This window comes from Colius striatus, chromosome 19 (assembly GCF_028858725.1).
Source record: "Colius striatus isolate bColStr4 chromosome 19, bColStr4.1.hap1, whole genome shotgun sequence".
Classification (NCBI taxonomy): domain Eukaryota; kingdom Metazoa; phylum Chordata; class Aves; order Coliiformes; family Coliidae; genus Colius; species Colius striatus.
In genome coordinates, this window is record NC_084777.1 from 7578556 (window position 1) to 7585528 (window position 6973).

The window sequence follows — 6973 nt, forward strand, 5'->3', positions numbered from 1 at the left end:
AAGAACCTCCTGGGCCTGACTGGTCACCTTTGAGACAAACAAATAAATTCCTCTAGAGCATGCAACTGAAAAGCTGAGAACACAACCAAAACAGCTCATGCAGAAGCAGGACAGAAGGAAGGACCTTGCCAGCTGTTCCCAACATGAACCTTGTGTAATTAACAGATGCCATAAATGAAGCAAAGCCAACGTGACAGTCACAGCTGGATTGTCTTCTTTGCTGAGCTTTGTCTCATTCTGACCAAGTGCAGACATCAGCATCCCTTCCCTTTCTGGGTGCCAAATATGCTTCTGAAACCCCTGACTAGCCCAGCTCAGGCCTGGCCTCTTTTGTACACTAACCATCCTTTTGCAAAACAGATGTCTCTACCCATTTGTGCTGACTTTTCCTGAGACACACTGGCACTAGCAGCCAAAGGCTTCTTGTGACCTTGGGTGACTGCTTCTCCTTTCCAATCCTGTCATTGCTTTCTGCTGGGCTGCCTACTGCTGCAAATCTCCCTTAAAGTCAAGTAGAAAAAAAAGGATGGGGTGGAAACCAACTCACAGGCTATTACAATGGAAATAGTTTAACTTCAGCCAGCTTTACCATTAAGCCCATTACAGAAGCCTGTGGTGTCCAGGGTGCCTCCTGACTGCTCCTCCTCACAGAGAGAGAATTGGTAACTCTCTGCCTATCCTCTCTTCACACAAACAACTTCTTATTTCACCCAGCAAAAAACAGGGTGAGAAAGTCAAGATTTGACTGATGAGTTCTTCTTTCTGGATGCATAAAGAGCATTCACAAGCCTTCCAGTGGCATAATGTATCTCCCCTTTCCACCCATTCATTCCCCATACCCCTTCCTCTGTCCCAAAACCTTTCTATATCTCTCCATGTGCCAAGTATTTCTGATTTCATCTCTCCTCTGCACAGCTTTCTATTCCCTGTCAAACTTCTCCTTCTGGTATAGGAACTTCAAGCTGTATGAAATCACTCCAGCTTGAGGGCTCTCCTTGCTCCTATGTGCAGACACATCAGTCTCAGGATGTCAATGGTGTGTTTCAACTTCTTTATTCTTCTATCCCTATGTGCTGCTGTATAGCTCAGTGTCTAGCCCTTTTTTGGAGCTTGTGGTGTGTGACATGCTTTCTGAGCAGTGGAGGGACAATACATGTGCCTACATGTCACCTGTAGTTGAGAATGAAGCTCCACAGAGACACATTGGATACATAACCCTGTAGAGGGAGAGGGAAGGTAAACAATCAAAGTGAGGATTTGTGTTTGGGACATCTGCAGGAATTGCTCAGAGGTAGCCAGTGATGGTAATAACTGAAGTTTAAGATCTTCAGAACAGATCCCATTTGTGATGCTTTCTTATCTTCATTTCCGTGTATTCCTGCTCACCCTTGATATTTCTGCTTACCCTATGACGTTTCTGTGTGTTCCCTGAGTTACTGACCTGACAGCCCCCGATAATGGGTTGCTGATCCCATGAATCATAGAGCTCTTAAGCCCTTTCTCATCCCTTACCAATACATCCCTTCACTCTGGATGATGCAGTGAGCTTCTTACATATCTCTCAGTTGCCTGGTTACCAGGTTAACACTGATGACAAATGCTGGATGACAGTTTGTTTAACACTGTTTCCTCCCTGATCTGGGCTCCAGCCTTCTCTGTTCCTAACCTCCTGCAGTGTGAAGTCTTCAGATGCTCTTGTTCACAGTGTCTCTTTCTAGTAATCTACTGCATCCTCTGTTCTGTATAGCCTACACTGTAATCTCCAGTGTCCTCTGATTGAATTACCCTGTCACAATGTCACAAACCAGTTTTCTCAGGATCCCTCCAAACAAACCATATCTATGATTTATTGCCTCCACTCTCAAGAAGTCTGATGCAGGAAACATCAATGCTTTTCCTCTCCCCCTGCACTACAAAGAAGATATAACCATACATCATTGATCCCCTCCTTATCAGCAGTCTTGAACAGAGATGTCTATATGTTCACAGATCTCCTCATGTAACAGGAGACAGTCCTACTATTGCAACTGTATCATAAAGGAATAATATTAGCAACAATGTGCATAACTTCTAAACATCCCCTTCCATCACCCATGTGCAGTGATGCCCTTTAGAACTCAAACCACCTCTCTTTCATATATTTACAGTGTTGAGCACAATGTGGCTCCCACACGTTCGAGTAACACAGACAAAAGATATCTTCAAACTCAGATTCCCTTCTGTCTTGAAAATGAGGAAGGGCTTTCATAATCCTTAGTTTTACTTTCTTGTGGTTTTGTCCTTTGCAGCATCATTGGAGCTTCTGAGGGAATGCATCAGATTTTCTAACCCCAGAACTTCTCAGAGAAGACAACTTTCTAATATCAAAGACAAACCTCCTATGGTGCAACTTGAGGCCATTTCCTCTTGTCCTGTTACTCATTACTTAGGAGACTGGCTCCCATCTCACTACAACCTCCTTCCAGGTAGTTGTAATGAGGTGGTGGTTGGTTTTTTCTCCCTTCTCAGAGAAGGCTACCCTAATCATTAAAGTGTCTTCTAGTCTGGTCCAGCGTGACCTTATTGTACTTCTGCTCCTTCAGAGCATCTCCCTCCTTTAAGCTAAAATGGGACATCAGTCATCTCACAGCCAAGAGCACTCTACAATTGAGCAGTCTTTTGGAGAGAGGTGTCTCAGAGGCTATATGAGAGGGATTTGTCCAGCTGGCAAACAGATTGACCAAAATATATTTGATTCTTCCAGTGCTGAAGCCTGGAGCTTTTGGATGAATATGTGCTTAACTATTTATAATTGACCTTTGCACAAAAGAACATGAAATTTTTATAGCCTAAAGCCTCATTTATTAACTTTACTGGAGTGTAAAATATTGCTGTTTGCTATAAATTCGTACCAGGACAAACAATATATATGCTAATTAGTGGCTGTGCAGCCACTCAGGGACGTCTGTGCTCACCAGTCATTTCCAACAGGCAACAGAGAAGATGGAATAGACAAATGACAATTGAGTAGTTTGATACTCTCTGTTCAAATAGTGAAGTCTGAAGAAGTGAATTAATGGTGTTCATTATAACAAGTCCATTTCCTTTTCATTTCCTTTATAAATTAGTCCAGGTAACATGCTGTGTCCCTGAGAGAGCGGATCAGAGGAGACCTGCTGAGATGCACCTGCAAAACCGATCACTCTGGAGTTCTTTCATCACTCCTTACTCAGCTTTCCCCTTCCTTTGCCTTCCTTCAGCCTACTCATCCATCTTCTCCATTTGTCTTCTCCATCTGCACTTTTTCCTTTTACCCTTTCTCCTATTTTTGTTTTTGCATCACTTTTTTTTAACCTTTTTGCTTCCACCCCTCTTTCATTCTTTCTTCTTTTTTACCCTCTTTTACCCCCTCATCTTTTAGTATAATCTCTTGCTTCTTTTTTTTCCCTTCCCAGTACCTTTTTCTCACCATACATTATCCTAATAGTACTTTCAAGTTCTCATTCTTATTTTATTAACTTTGATCCATACATGAACACATATCCCTAAGGCTCATCCAATATCTGTGTGAAATACAACCATAGGGTGAAAAAAGGAGAGAGAGAGATGTGTTTGACTTCATGTGGCTGAACCAGCTATTTCAGAATTGGTTGACTATTTGGAGCAGACAAGTAAGGTTCATAGAATCACAGAATGGTAGTGGTTGGAAGGGACCTGTAGAAATCATCTAGTCCAAACCCTCCTAATAAAAAGGTTGTAGAGATAATAAAAGCAACCTGATGGAAACATTTCAAATGGTCTAGGATCTGCAACTGCACCTGAAGATCTCCTGTTGCTGTGTTTGTCACAGATATGTCCGTATGTACAGACAGGAAAGAGGAGTGGCAACTTGCTAGCAATGAATACGACTGTCCTCAATAGTCACCCAGGGTTGGGAAAATGCCAGTTTAAGGGTGAGTGATAACAAAAGCTTGACATGGATCTGAAATGATCCTCCTCAGAAGGCATCCTTCCTCATCTCCCATTTCCCTATACCTCTCCAGGTTACCATCTGCAGGAAGTAACAAGCAGCCAGGACACTCAAATGAGGAGTACCAAAGATTATAATTAGATGCTCAATCATCTGTGGGAACAGTAGAAATCAGAGGGGGCACAGGGACTCAGCCAAGGAAGATCCAAACTTTATAAACCCACTAAAATATGTATACATGTTTCTCTTGGGCTCAGATTTGGGTTGTTGGTTTTCAAGGAATTTAGATCATTTAAGGAATCCAATTGAGCTCATTGAATTGTGGGAAAATGACAGGGATTTTCCATCAAAGTATTTGCAACGAAGTATTTGGTTTCTATCAAACTTTTTAAAAAATCAGTTCCAAAATATCAGCATCACAAAAATTGCTTCAACATTTCCTTAGAAATAGACAGGTATAAGCCCTACTCTGAAGCCCGTGGGAGAGAATAATGTGCCCCAAAATATCATTATCATGAGGAAAATTGACATATCTGGAGGATTTTTACTTAAAATAAAATTTATAGCATTTTCAAACTATCCTTGAACTGTTTTCCAACAAAATCACATTTATGTTTAACTTTTCTGCCATCAATCCTATTGATATATTGAAATAGCTTACTGAGACAAAATTCTGCATATGAATCAGGTCTGTATTCTGGGTTAAATGTTAAATAAAAACATTTCCCTAAACCCACAAACTTTCTGCTTCCTGAGGAATAACCTAAACCCTGCTGTGAAGACGTCCTTGGATATTTGTAAAGGTAAATAAACAGCAACATATTTCATTAACAAAACTGTTATGGAGAAAAGAAAATCAGTTCATCAATCTCTTTGAGTTGAAACATACTAGAAGAAAAAGCTTCTGTTAATGATTTTTGTTCTCTTCTTTTCTTCCCATTAATTTAAACAAAATTTAAGTGAACACAATAATGTACCAAAAGCTCCAGGGTTTTCCATTTCCAACAGAAACACTTTGCTGAAACCACAGGTTTTGCTCTCTTCTCATTTAAAGACAGACTTTCAGTTAAAGCATAAGTGGGTTTAATAAGAAAATTACTCCAATGAGCAGGATATATAGTTTGGGGTTGAAATCTCTATTGTTATTATAGGTAATTTCTAACTGTTCAGGTATCCCCTCCATACCCCAATTTACCCACAGAAGAAAAGAAAGCATTGAATTGCTGCGGTATACCTCAAGAAGAAGCAACTTTGGATGGATCTTCTTTGAAATGTGAGATGTTTGGGGAAGTGAGAGGACAGATTGGAAGGGATTTATTCCTACTCTAGTCTAGTCTCAGCCCAGTCTATCTAAATGTGGACTGACAAAGTGCAGGGCCAATCCATCTCCAGGCTGCACTATTGCCAAGGCTTCAAGCAGCACGCATGCCTTGGTTCAGGATGCATCAGCAGGAACAGAGATAACAGTGTTCAAACACCCACTGTCTTCAGAGATTATTTTTCAAATTGCTGATCGTGAGAAAACTCATGGGCCAAATTGTCTGCGTACGGAGCTCATCACAACTCCAGCAGAGCTATAGCAGGCAATACATCGACTGTATCCAGAGTATGCCCATCTTTCTGTGTTCAAACAGCATGAGAATAGCTGAAAAAAAATACATGAGGTTTTTACAAGTACATTTTACATTCTTGTTTATGTGTCTTGTCTGTTCTAAAGTTTTAGGATATGCTTTGATCTCGGGGGGAGAAGTGCTACAGGGGGAACTGTGGGTTGGGGTTTTTTCCAATTGTATCTACCAAAAAAAATAAGCACTGTGTGTTTTCCTACACACATACACAAAGAATATTGCTTAATACATGTCTACATGCTGGGGATGTACCTGGAAGACCAAAGGAAGCTGGTACCATTGGAGAGGAGGATGAAGAAAACGTCTGGGATTTTTGTATACAGAGCAGCATAAGTTCATTCCTACTAACTCTCACTGTCATGGATGATGTCACCAGCTCTGTTTTACATGAAAGTAAGCTGTAGATCTCTGTGATCTTATTGGCACTTCTTTCTACAGCCTCAGAAGGGAGATGAATAGTTAATGATCCAAATGCTCACTTTCACCTATGATTGGACTGGCCCAAGTCAGAGACAAGGACATGGCAACCCCAGCCCCTTTGTCACATCATCGATATTGTATTGTCTGCTACATTAAATTCATCAATGAAGAATTTAAAAGATCTTCCTCATTTTATTCTTGTATAGGAACTACATTATTCACATGTTCATACATTTAAGCATAAACTGAGCTTCGTCATCACTTTCACTCTTTTTTTTTTTGGCAAACAATAAATCAGTGAAAGCAATATCATAAAAATATTGACTCAGTTCATGTCTGGCATAAAATGTCATGGATTTCAGTGGGGTTGTAGAAAACCTCCTTACTCATTTCTTACAAAATCATAGTGCAAAGCCATTAGGACATTTTCCCTTGGTGCTGGAGCTGCTGATTCAAACCTTTCTCCAGCCTTATGCAACCTTCCTGCTTCAACTCTTCTTGGAATGACACAGCTGGAATTGGTGAAGGAAAGAGTTCAAGGAACCTGGCATCCAGACAGAGAAAGGCTCTTTCAGCACAGCTCCTTTAACCCTGCTCCCACACCAGCACTGCCTCACTCACTCCCTGCACCAGAGGCAGCTGAGCATACTGCCAAACGCTTTGTCTTTTACTGTCAGTTGCAGAAAGTAGCCTTTATATGTAGTTTTATACCCAGTCAAATTAATAATGACTAAGATTGGAGAGGCTCAGCCAGCTTCAGAGCTGGACAGCTTTTCTGGATTGTTTTCAACACTTAACATGTCTGGCAACAGCATCCAGGTTTTAACTGTTGAGAGTGAAGGGACCGCTTGCCTTGACTGGTCCCACACAATGGTTTTGCTGCCACTGCTAATATTTGAACAATGTGTTTGCCAATTACGTTAATACAAACAAGTCCCCTGGATCCCCAGGAAAAGGCTGTGCAAACCCAAAGTGA